Below are 11,029 nucleotides of genomic sequence, written 5' to 3' on the forward strand. Positions count from 1 at the left end.
GAGCCGTGTGCCAAATCGCAGCCAAAGCGCCGTGCGTCACATATTGCATAAACAACGTTCCAGTGTCGGGGGATACGTGTGTACACAATTATAGGCGCAGCCCTGCAATTACTCGTTCAAGCCGCTGCTGGCGGAACGGCCTCCACTTAGACGTCTCGGAAAAAGTGGGAGTTCCCACACTTTACCCCACCACAGGTGGCGCGTTCATCGATTAACTGCGGTGAATTCATTCATACTGCCGGGTGAACAGAGGCGGTGGAGGGGGATTTAAGAAGCTTGATGGAATCGACCTTTGATTTCACTTTCATTGTGCTGACCATTATGCAACGGCAGGTAAGTTTACTCTTTCACGACACCTGTCTGAACCCTGACCCCAAGGGTACAAATCAGTCGGGAGGAGCAAACACCTGGCCACGTGGCTCAGTGGTAGAGCGCGTGACCCGCAATTCGGAAAGGTTTCGGCAGTTCAACTCCTGGTTGGGGATTGACTCAGCCTATCATCCCTCCGGGGTCGATAAAATTACTACCACTTTGTTGGGTAAATCAACAGTGGTCGTCCTGTGGATAGGCTCACCCCCGCCATAGCAATGTGGAATTTCCACCACTGGCTCGAGGTTGTAAACAAGAGACGATCACCGCCACGTACGGCGCGCACTTGAGAAGGAAGTCCATTTTTAATCTTTCTGGAGCAATCCAATCCATATTCAAACTCACGTGAATATGATTTTCGCTTACACCATGTGGTCGCGAGTCAAGCGAGGGTTACTCTAACACACGTCGGGGTCTACATTTGGACAAGGTGCAAAACAATATATATATCTGTCCTTTCCAAACATTGCCGATTAGTCAACAGCTAAAGATAGCGGGCGCGAATTCACGTGTGCCTTGCCGTGCTCTGCTGTGCCGATCCACAAGACGCGCCCTGGGAAGCGAGCCCTGGCCGTGTCACATCCATCCGCTTGGTCGCACCCCAGCACCAACAAGGATAAACAACAGCCGGAGCTCGGAGCTACGGCTCTGACAGCTGTCGGTACAGCTCCAACAACTGTAGCTTGGAGCTACGGCTCCAGCAGCTGTAGCTACAGCAGCTGTAGCTTCAGCTGTAGCTCCAGCAGCTGTAGCTCCAGCAGCTGTAGCTCCAGCAGCTGTAGCTCCAGCCGCTGTAGCTCCAGCAGCTGTAGCTCCAGCAGCTGTAGCTCCGGCAGCTGTAGCTCCAGCAGCTGTAGCTCCGGCCGCTGTAGCTCCAGCAGCTGTAGCTCCGGAAGCTGTAGCTCCAGCTGCTGTAGCTCCAGCCGCTGTAGCTCCAGCAGCTGTAGCTCCAGCCGCTGTAGCTCCGGCAGCTGTAGCTCCAGCAGCTGTAGCTCTAGCAGCTGTAGCTCCAGCAGCTGTAGCTCCGGCAGCTGTAGCTCCAGCAGCTGTAGCTCCAGCCGCTGTAGCTCCAGCAGCTGTAGCTCCAGCAGCTGTAGCTCCAGCAGCTGTAGCTCCAGCAGCTGTAGCTCCAGCAGCTGTAGCTCCAGCAGCTGTAGCTCCAGCCGCTGTAGCTCCAGCAGCTGTAACTCCAGCAGCTGTAGCTCCAGCCGCTGTAGCTCCAGCAGCTGTAGCTCCGGCAGCTGTAGCTCCAGCCGCTGTAGCTCCAGCAGCTGTAGCTCCGGCAGCTGTAGCTCCAGCAGCTGTAGCTCCAGCCGCTGTAGCTCCAGCAGCTGTAGCTCCGGCAGCTGTAGCTCCAGCTGCTGTAGCTCCAGCCGCTGTAGCTCCAGCAGCTGTAGCTCCAGCCGCTGTAGCTCCGGCAGCTGTAGCTCCAGCAGCTGTAGCTCTAGCAGCTGTAGCTCCAGCAGCTGTAGCTCCGGCAGCTGTAGCTCCGGCAGCTGTAGCTCCAGCAGCTGTAGCTCCAGCAGCTGTAGCTCCAGCAGCTGTAGCTTCGGCTCTAACCGCTCACACCAATTTCTGGCTCAGTTCGCGGATGTATCAATGTTAACATTTTCCGTGCGAGCACGCAACCTTGTTTTTTGACGAGTGGGTGCAAAGGAGTTACGCAACTGTTGAGGGTACGGTTACCGTGGCTGGAATTTCAAATGGACTTTTAATCCCCTACTGGGGAGGGCAAAATTGAGAGTCGCTTAACGCAAGGCTCGAGATTGAAGTCGGTAACGTGGAACGTGAGCGTCGCCGAAAGAGGGAGGTCGGACTTGATCATGACGGGCACACGCAGAACTGTTAAAAGATAATGAAAATCGAGCTCGGATGTTCGGTGAATTTTAAGACGGTTTCTTAAGCAGCAGCTGCACAACTGCAGAGAGAGAGAGAGGGCAGAGTGATGGCCAACGCATACCACCAGCACCTCGTCTTGCTGTGTCGTACGGCTGATGTAGATGCAGAGCAACACATCCTGCACGTGGTGAGGCCCAGATAAGCACGTCAGGAGCAACGGAGTGCCATCGCTGTGATGCCAAACTCCTTCTTCGCATTTGTGGGTCCGGGGCATTGCGTCGTTATACGTCGTACGGCCTGTTCTGGATGACCGCATTCGCACACTAATACTGGAGAGTTTTTTTTAAAATTATAATTTTCTTCAATTTTGATTTAAAGCTTTCGTGACTGCAGGGATTCATATTCTTGGTTCTTTCGGTTTTATATTTTTGTTATTTTATTGTTTCGCTTTTACCTGACTTTACCGAAAGAAGCAAGAATTATAATTTTCTATTTGTGCATCAGTTATCCGCATCTGCCATGGTTTGTGAGGATGGGATTTTTGGGTGGACCATTCATTAGTTTAACGCAACCTTCTGTGTTCGGTCAGCGCTGATTGTAAGGGATAAGCATGATGAAAGTGGGGCCAGATATAAAAAAAAAACAGTGAACAGAGATAACGCGATCTGAAGCCAGAGGCACAAAAGAAAAACACTCTGGCACGCACACACCTGTGTGAAACCGTCAGGAAAACGATTAAAATAAAAAAAAAATCTGAGAACACAGCGTCGACTCGACAAACAATGGGCGCGTGAGAGCTGCATGAAGGAAGTTGGCGATTTGCTCTCGTTGTGCCATTCATTCAAACTGTTTTATTCAGATTTGGCTTTCATCTAGTTTCCATCCAGGAAAGCCTCGCCCCTAATTCGAAGCATGCGTCTCTCCATTCGCTTCGGTTTGTGTTCCACGCGTTCCGTGAATGACCAAGCTCGTGAACGTGACGAGATGCAGAGGTCCAGGATTAAATTCCTCATACTGCCATTGCCGTTGTACCGTCTACAGCGCGCTTAGTTTGTTGTCCTTCCCCGCACCTCCGATTAGCACGTAGTTGGCTGCGTACGGAGCGAAAGAAGTTCAACATCTATATGCAACAGCGGCGAAACGACATCTCAACTGGTCCTGGCCCTCCATCAACCAGCATTGCCCAGCGGAGTGGAGCGTAACTACCGGTCTGTCAAGGTGTGGGGAGGCACCTTCATCCAGCGGTGCATTTGCTGGCCTGTAAAAATGTCGTAACGTCCATCACAGCACACTCAAAGCTTCTAGCACGGGACACGAGCAACAGGAGTTTGATTGGCCATTGGTTAGGGGGCACAGCGCCAGGTGTTCACAAAGTGAGCCGTGATGTCCGTGACTTCTCTGATGCCACCGAAGAGATTGGAAATTAACTCACAGACAAGACCTTTTTTTTCGTTTCCTTTGCACATTCATTTCTGTTTTCAATCACCAGTACTTACAAAACACATTAAGTTTTAGAGAATGAAATGGGGGGGGGGGGGGGGTGTCACAATACATCTGGACCATCCCGTAGACTGCACCAACTAGTCGACTGCGCTGTGAACCACGCCTGCCGCTAGGACCGCACTGTGTGGACCAAGGTGAACAATGTGCAATGACAAATCCCCGCGGTGCCGTGAAACGAGCCTGGTAGGCTCCACAAATGACTGCGATTTCCATTGGCTACGGTGAAGTAGTGAAGCCCTCCTGGGATAAACGTATGCACGTTGAACGTCTTACGCACCGGACGTAACCAACCCGTCATTGTCAAGGGCGCGGGGTAAGGACAACAAACTAAACACAAAAAGTAGTTCTGAAGAAATTAGTTTTCAATGTCGATTTAAATGTGAATAGCTCCAGTGGCTTTCTAATTCCGGAAGGAAAATGCGTTTTCTTGTTCTCTTGGTTGTGGACTCCTGACCATGAGAGTCCAGTTCACCATGGGAGTCCACTTTACCATGGGAATCCAGTTTACCATGAGAGTCCAGTTTACCATGGGAGTCCAGTTTACCGTGGGAGTCCAGTTTACCATGGAAGTCCAGTTCACCATGGGAGTCCAGTTTACCATGGGAATCCAGTTCACCATGGGAGTCCAGTTTACCATGGGAATCCAGTTCACCATGGGAGTCCAGTTCACCATGGGAATCCAGTTTACCGTGGAAGTCCAGTTTACCATGGAAGTACAGTTCACCATGGGAGTCCAGTTCACCATGGGAATACAGTTCACCATGGGAGTCCAGTTTACCATGGGAGTCCAGTTCACCATGGGAGTCCAGTTTACCATGGGAGTCCAGTTTACCGTGGAAGTCCAGTTTACCATGGGAGTCCAGTTTACCATGGGAGTCCAGTTCACCATGGGAGTCCAGTTTACCATGGGAGTCCAGTTTACCGTGGAAGTCCAGTTCACCGTGAGAGTCCAGTTCACCATGGGAGTCCAGTTTACCATGGGAGTCCAGTTTACCATGGGAGTCCAGTTTACCATGGAAGTCCAGTTCACCATGGAAGTCCAGTTTACCATGGGCAGGAGTCGGCAACGTGCGGCTTCAGAGCTGCAAGCGGCTCTTTAAGGACTTCTTCGTGACGCTTATTTAGTAAGCACCACCGTCTCGTGTTCACCGCGTGCATTGCGGCTCATGAAATATTGCGTGTTTGACCGAGTTCTAAAAAAATGGCTCGTCCTGTTAGTTTGATGGCCGACCCCCATGATGGCCTGTGTTTAAAATGAGTCCTGTTGGGGCGATTGCTACGCGTTTCATTATTAAGAAATGTACGATAGAATGTTCACAAAATGTGGGCCGTGATGACGGCGTACAGGGCCTATGCCCAGTGCCAACGAATTCGACACCCTGCTTGGAGACTACGCGCCAAGCTGGCTGTCTTGGTTGAAAATAAAATGTTTAAGTTCCCGTTTCATCCAGGCGTGCTCTGTCGCTCGCATAGCTCACAGAACATTGCAACCCTTTGTGCTCCAGAGTGGCCCACAGAAACAGATCGCACGGAGCTGCCTCTGCTATCCCATCGAGTGACCTTTGCTCCACACAGCAGGGCAGAACTGTGCCACCCATCCGGACACGTGGCAATAATGTTGACCGCACGACGGTCAAACCGATATGTCGAATCTCGGGGGCTGGAATTTGGGCAAATGAAGCGCGCAACCAAATTGAACGCGATGGGTTTGTTGGGCAGTCACCAGGAATTCCCAGCCATTGGAGTGGAGGTCACACGCTGGGAACTGGGAAAATAGATTGATTGCTTTAAATGTCTGTCTTCTCCATTTTCATCTAATTTGGAGCGATCGCTGTCATGAAAATTAAACAAATCTAATTCGAGCTCTCGCACTGCAGAGCGTCGCCTTGTATTAGAGAGCGGTCTGTGGAAGGAGATGCCACAGAACGACTTTCTGTGTCCCGTCAAGCGCCCTCTGATCCACTCATCTGCCCTGCCATCCAGGGTCATTTTCTCGTCGAATTGACCTTTGTAAAATGTCCCAGGGGTGGCTTTGATAATGTTTATTCGGGACAGTAGATTAATATATTAATGATAAATGCCGTGGGTGGCTGAATCATTAACCACACATGTTTCTCCATCGCCGATATTTACTTTCTAATCCATCATTTAAATAATAAGAAAACATTCTTGTAAGTTTTGGGGCAACTCCCGCGAGATATGGAGTCCCCGTATCCCCTTTGCCCCCCCCCACCTCCATCAGGCTTCTCTTGGTAACCACTGAGCACAGCAAGGATGAAGTCCATGAAGGCGTCAATTGTCAGACAACAACAACAACAACTGTCATTAGCCATGATCTTATCCACTGCTAAACGAGGGCCTCCTCCAAGCCGTCGCCATCTCTCGCGGTGCATGCGATGCAACGGCCCGGTCACATTTGGACACACCTATAAATCCAAGTCGAATTGATGCGTTTAGAATCTCTCATAATGAATTCAACGTGATACATTCAGACGGTGCTGCGTGTAAATGCTGGAAAAGCATTTCCTTTTTTTTTGGACAGTTCTAAGGAAAAGCAAAGGGGGCCTCACATCCGCTCCCCGCGTCTCGACCCGCGGGACCGCGACTGGGCTGCGAGGATGGATTTCATCGGGGCGTCTCTGACGTCTGTCTGTGAGGTTTGGCGAGAGAACGGCAAGTCGGGTGGGGGGGGGAGATCTTTTTGGACGGTACTGCGGTCAAAAGGGCTCAGCTCTGCCAAGTTAAACATTGGTGAGTTTTTTTCCACCCCCCCAGAGCTTTTTGCATATTGTAAACAGGCAGTCCCAGCGCCTGCTCGCTGCATATTCTGGCACTGTGTAAACACGCACAGGAAAACACTTCGAAAAGTTTGCAAATGTCACATTTTTTTTTTGGGATGTGTGCGTACGGCGCGTTAATCTGCGCTCGCGATCTCGTCAACGTTTGCGAAGCTTTTAGAGCGATAATTTTGTTTTAATTAGTGTACTTAATCTATGAGGACAAAAAATATGGTGCTCCCGCTCGTGTGATTCCCGGATATGTGGTTTGTCTTAAGTTACCAGGATTGATTTATTTATTTAACCGCACAGCTGGTGCTCGTCGTTGCAATTTCATATAACGCGTCGTGAAGCTTAGTTGTGTGGGTTACGTTGGAGAGAATTATTTTTTCCATGTAAATTTCGGTAGACCGGCCAGACGATTATTATTATTATATAAACAAACACAGGGCTTCATTTCGGCCGGCTTTGAAAATATTTCCGAACCCGGCACACCACATCGAGTCTGCCTCTCGCTATGGCTGTGTATCTACAATATGTTGAACTTATTTCGCTGCGTACGTAGTCGACGGCGCTAATCGTAGGTGCGGGGCGGACAACAAACTAAACACAAAAAGCAGTTCTAAAGAAATGAGTGTACAATCTAGATTTAAAAGTGCATGGCTTCAGTGGCTTCCTAATATCGGGAGGAAGAGGCTCTCCAGGCAGCCGCAGAGGAGTTGTCTGCCTTGTTGTTTCCGAGAAAATGTGTTGCCACTAACTGGAAGGCTTTCCATGCCGTCTTGTCCACGCAGTGTATTGTCAAATGCATCATCTCGAAGAAGTTCACGAATCTGAGGACCACTTAACCTTGGAATTCGTATTCTTTGGTAATTTCGGTTAAGTTATATAGATAGAAAACTAAAATAAAATAAAAAATGAAAGCAAAAAACCCACGACGTTTCGATCGCAACACAAGCGGTCTTCATCAGGCGGAGAGAAAAAAAAAGTTTTAAGTCAAAATTTAACCTCGGAGGTAATTGAAAGCTGCTTGTGTTTTGTCCATGGCTTTGACAAAGTTTTTCATGAGGCCCAGCTTGATGTGTCTATTCTTAGTCTTAAGCCTCACCTTACCATATTAATAAAAGTATGCGGCCCTTGCTCCACCACCTCCTCCAACCATTATATAAACGGAGTGGTGGCTTCTGCAATCTCTCATTTACTTGATACAGCTGTCGTGGCTGTGACGGTACCACCTGAAGACGGAAGCTTGTGTTGCCTCCGAAACGTCGTGATTTTTATTTTATTTTACTTTTTAATGTGTTTTACCTACGTGACTTTACCGAAAAAACCTATTCCTTGTTCACAAAATGCCATACACTCGGCTTACTGTTCCAACTAACATTGTTTTTTTTTAGTTTAAACTATCGGAAATTTAATTTAAAAAAAATCTTGGCTTCAAGCTTCAAAAATGAATGAGATGTTTTTTGTTTCCTGTGGAAACAATTTCTGCGGTCACGTGAAACGACGGCAAATATCATCCACGTGTACGGCCCTTTTCTCATTCCACTGCTGGATGAAGTCCTCCCCAGATACCAAGCCGGTAGTTTGGAGTTTGTTCGACCATACATCACCACGCCGGTCAACGCCGATTCAGTTGTCCATACATAGCTGGGAATTTATCTCAGGTAGCGCAGTGCATTAACCGCAAAAAGACGGACTTCCCACCACCACCACCACCACTCCCCGCCGGTCAAACGTTCAGTTCTCTTGAGTTGTTGGTCTGGATAAGGCTGAGAGCTTTGTACACACAACGCTGTGTGTTGTTAGTACCCCCCCCCCACTCACTGCCCCCCCCATCACTACCCCCATCCCCATCGAGGCGGCCGTCTCAGCAACCGTGAATGCGGGTGCAGTGGTGGCGCGAAACGCAATAAAACCGTGTCCCAAGTAGCTCAAGGGGCCTCAGCCTCCATGGCAGAGATTATCGGCTCGAATTCAAGAGGCGAATAAACACACGAAGTTGATAAACGTGAAACGTCCCATTAATCCCTCTCTTTGTCGACCTCAATCTCCCCCTCTTGTCGGTATCTCTCTTCATTTCACTACAACTCCGTCTCATCTGCATCTATCGCTATCTCGCTCCATCTCTATCTTTTGCCCAGATCTCTTTCGTCATCTCACTACGGAGTAGGGGGAGGGAAAATATATATATTTTTTTAGCCACCCCTCCCACCCTCTCAATGATCCATCACCATCGTTGGGTGGCTCCCCACATATCCCTACCGCTGGCTCTGCAAGAGGTGCCAGACCGTAAGGGCCAACGTCTCCGGGTCCTATTTTAGCCACATTTTGCGATGTGGGTGTCGTGGTGGTGGTGGGGGCTGTGTGGGATTGGTAATGGTGAGAGATTGGTGCATGGAGATGGTATCAGCGCCACTTGTGCAGATTCAGGGCCGTCGGCACAGAGGGCATCCGGCTTGGCCGTCCGCGCCGCTTGGCCTGCGGCTGTGGTCATGGAATACGAGCTGCTCTGAGCCAGAGCCAGGCTCGTCCCGTCCTTTCCCACCGAGCTCAACTGTGCGAGCTTATATATTTTTTTTTATTTCCCCCCCCCCTGTTGTTACGAAGGGGAGAGGCTGTAAAGTCAGCTCTCCGATGTTTCGGCTCGTACCGCTCTTTGTTCGACACGATGGCCGACGTTTCGCGCCACTGGCTGGGAACTTATTCACGAAATGAATATGCTCCCACCACGTGGAAGAAACTGGCTATGCTTCCAAGTGCTTGAGTGATCGAGTCATCGGACGTGATATAACGCAGTATAACAGCAGCAGCGTCAAAAAAAAATCACAGCCTGCCAAATCGCAGATGGCACCGAACTCACTTTTGAATGACGCTCTGCTCGATTCGATTTGTCATCTTCTGTCGTACGGCTGCTGTAGACGCAGAGAAACGACTACAATTTCACATTCACGTGGTCATGCCAGAAGATAGCTGCGTCGAGGAAGAGCAGCGATCGCTGCGACGTCTCCTTCGTATTTGTGGATCGGGGCATTGCGTCGTTGTATGGTGTACAGTCTCTGCTCTGGATGACCACAGCCGTCGCACACCACAACACTGGAGCGTTTTTAATTTTCCATTTGTGCAATCAGGTTATCCGCATCTGCCACGGTTTGTTGCAGTGGATGCGGCCTCCGATTAAACTGTGAACCTCGTGGAAGATCAGACCCAGGGGTCTTCTGCGTTAGGTCATCCACAAGGCTTTATCGGTCATTCTGTCTCAGTGCAGGAAGGGATTGTTCCTGACATTCACTGGGAGCTCGTCTTTGTTTTGAAGCCGAGTCGTGGAAAGGGGAATTGACGCACGAGTCTGGTAAACAGTTTATTGTTTCCCAAGCTGCTATTTTTACAACAATGTTCACAACGTAAATGGATTGCTTACAATAATTGAAATTCCGACTCGTGACAATCCGTTGAATCTCCGGGTAGGAGATGAGCTAGGCCAGTGGTTTCATAACCTTTACCGCAGCCTTGCCCCCTTTTGGTTCTCAGTAATAAAACAAATGTCAAAACATTGCCATTATGCAGCAAAACAGCTTAAAGACTCATCTTCTATGAATCAATGAATAGTCTCTACTCATCTGGATCATGAACGATGTTAAGGGCTGCCATTACACCATCGATGTTGTTGCAGGCTACAAGATCACCTCCCATGAAGAATGGGACAATATCCTTTTGACGGTCACGGAACATGGAAACCCTAACATCACCTGCCAGGAGATTCCACTGCTGCAGTCTGATGAAGAAGTGGTTGTACTGACCGTGCTTAATTCGTGTTCGGATCATTTACCTTCTGAAAGGGCATCTCGCACCCCAGGTTAAGAACCACTGTACTAGGTGAATCACCACAAACCTGCTGTAAGTTTCTTAAAAACAAAAAGTTAGGCATATTTTTGGTGGCTCTTCGTTGTACACGAGTCCTGTTCGTATTGAGATGCAGCTACATTTCGAAACCTCTGCCCCAGCCACGATCGATCCAGTTGGAAGACATCCACCAAAACCGTCGCTCAAGCTCTTGCAACTTTAACAATCCCACCCTTTGCTCATATTACACAAGCCAATTTCATTGCTCCATCTCCGCATTGGACGTCCACGAAGAGAGCATTCTCTCTCCTTTAGCTGCCCTGTTCACTCAACCCACTGGCCATCATTCATTCTCGGGTCATGGACTTGCCCAAAGCCACCAGTTTTCTCAACCCCCCATCTCTAAGGAGTGGGGGGGAGGGGGTGCAAGCCTCGCTGTTCTGTTGCTCCTCGGGTTGTTCCGATGACGCAGGCTTGGCAGAATTTTCCCGCTCGAGTGAAATTTTGAGTATTGTTTACCCTCCATATCTCGATGTTCAACTTGGCACGCTATCGCTGTTATCATTAATATTTACCTTTGCGCCGGCTGCATTACCCTTGGGCGGTGGGGGGGGGGTATGAGAGCAAACGTCACCACATTACACAGAGACATAAGGACACGGATCACTTAACATGCCGAGATGTAATTGTGGACTTAA

This window comes from Lampetra fluviatilis, chromosome 39 (genome assembly GCF_964198595.1).
Source record: "Lampetra fluviatilis chromosome 39, kcLamFluv1.1, whole genome shotgun sequence".
In the NCBI taxonomy this organism is placed as follows: domain Eukaryota; kingdom Metazoa; phylum Chordata; class Hyperoartia; order Petromyzontiformes; family Petromyzontidae; genus Lampetra; species Lampetra fluviatilis.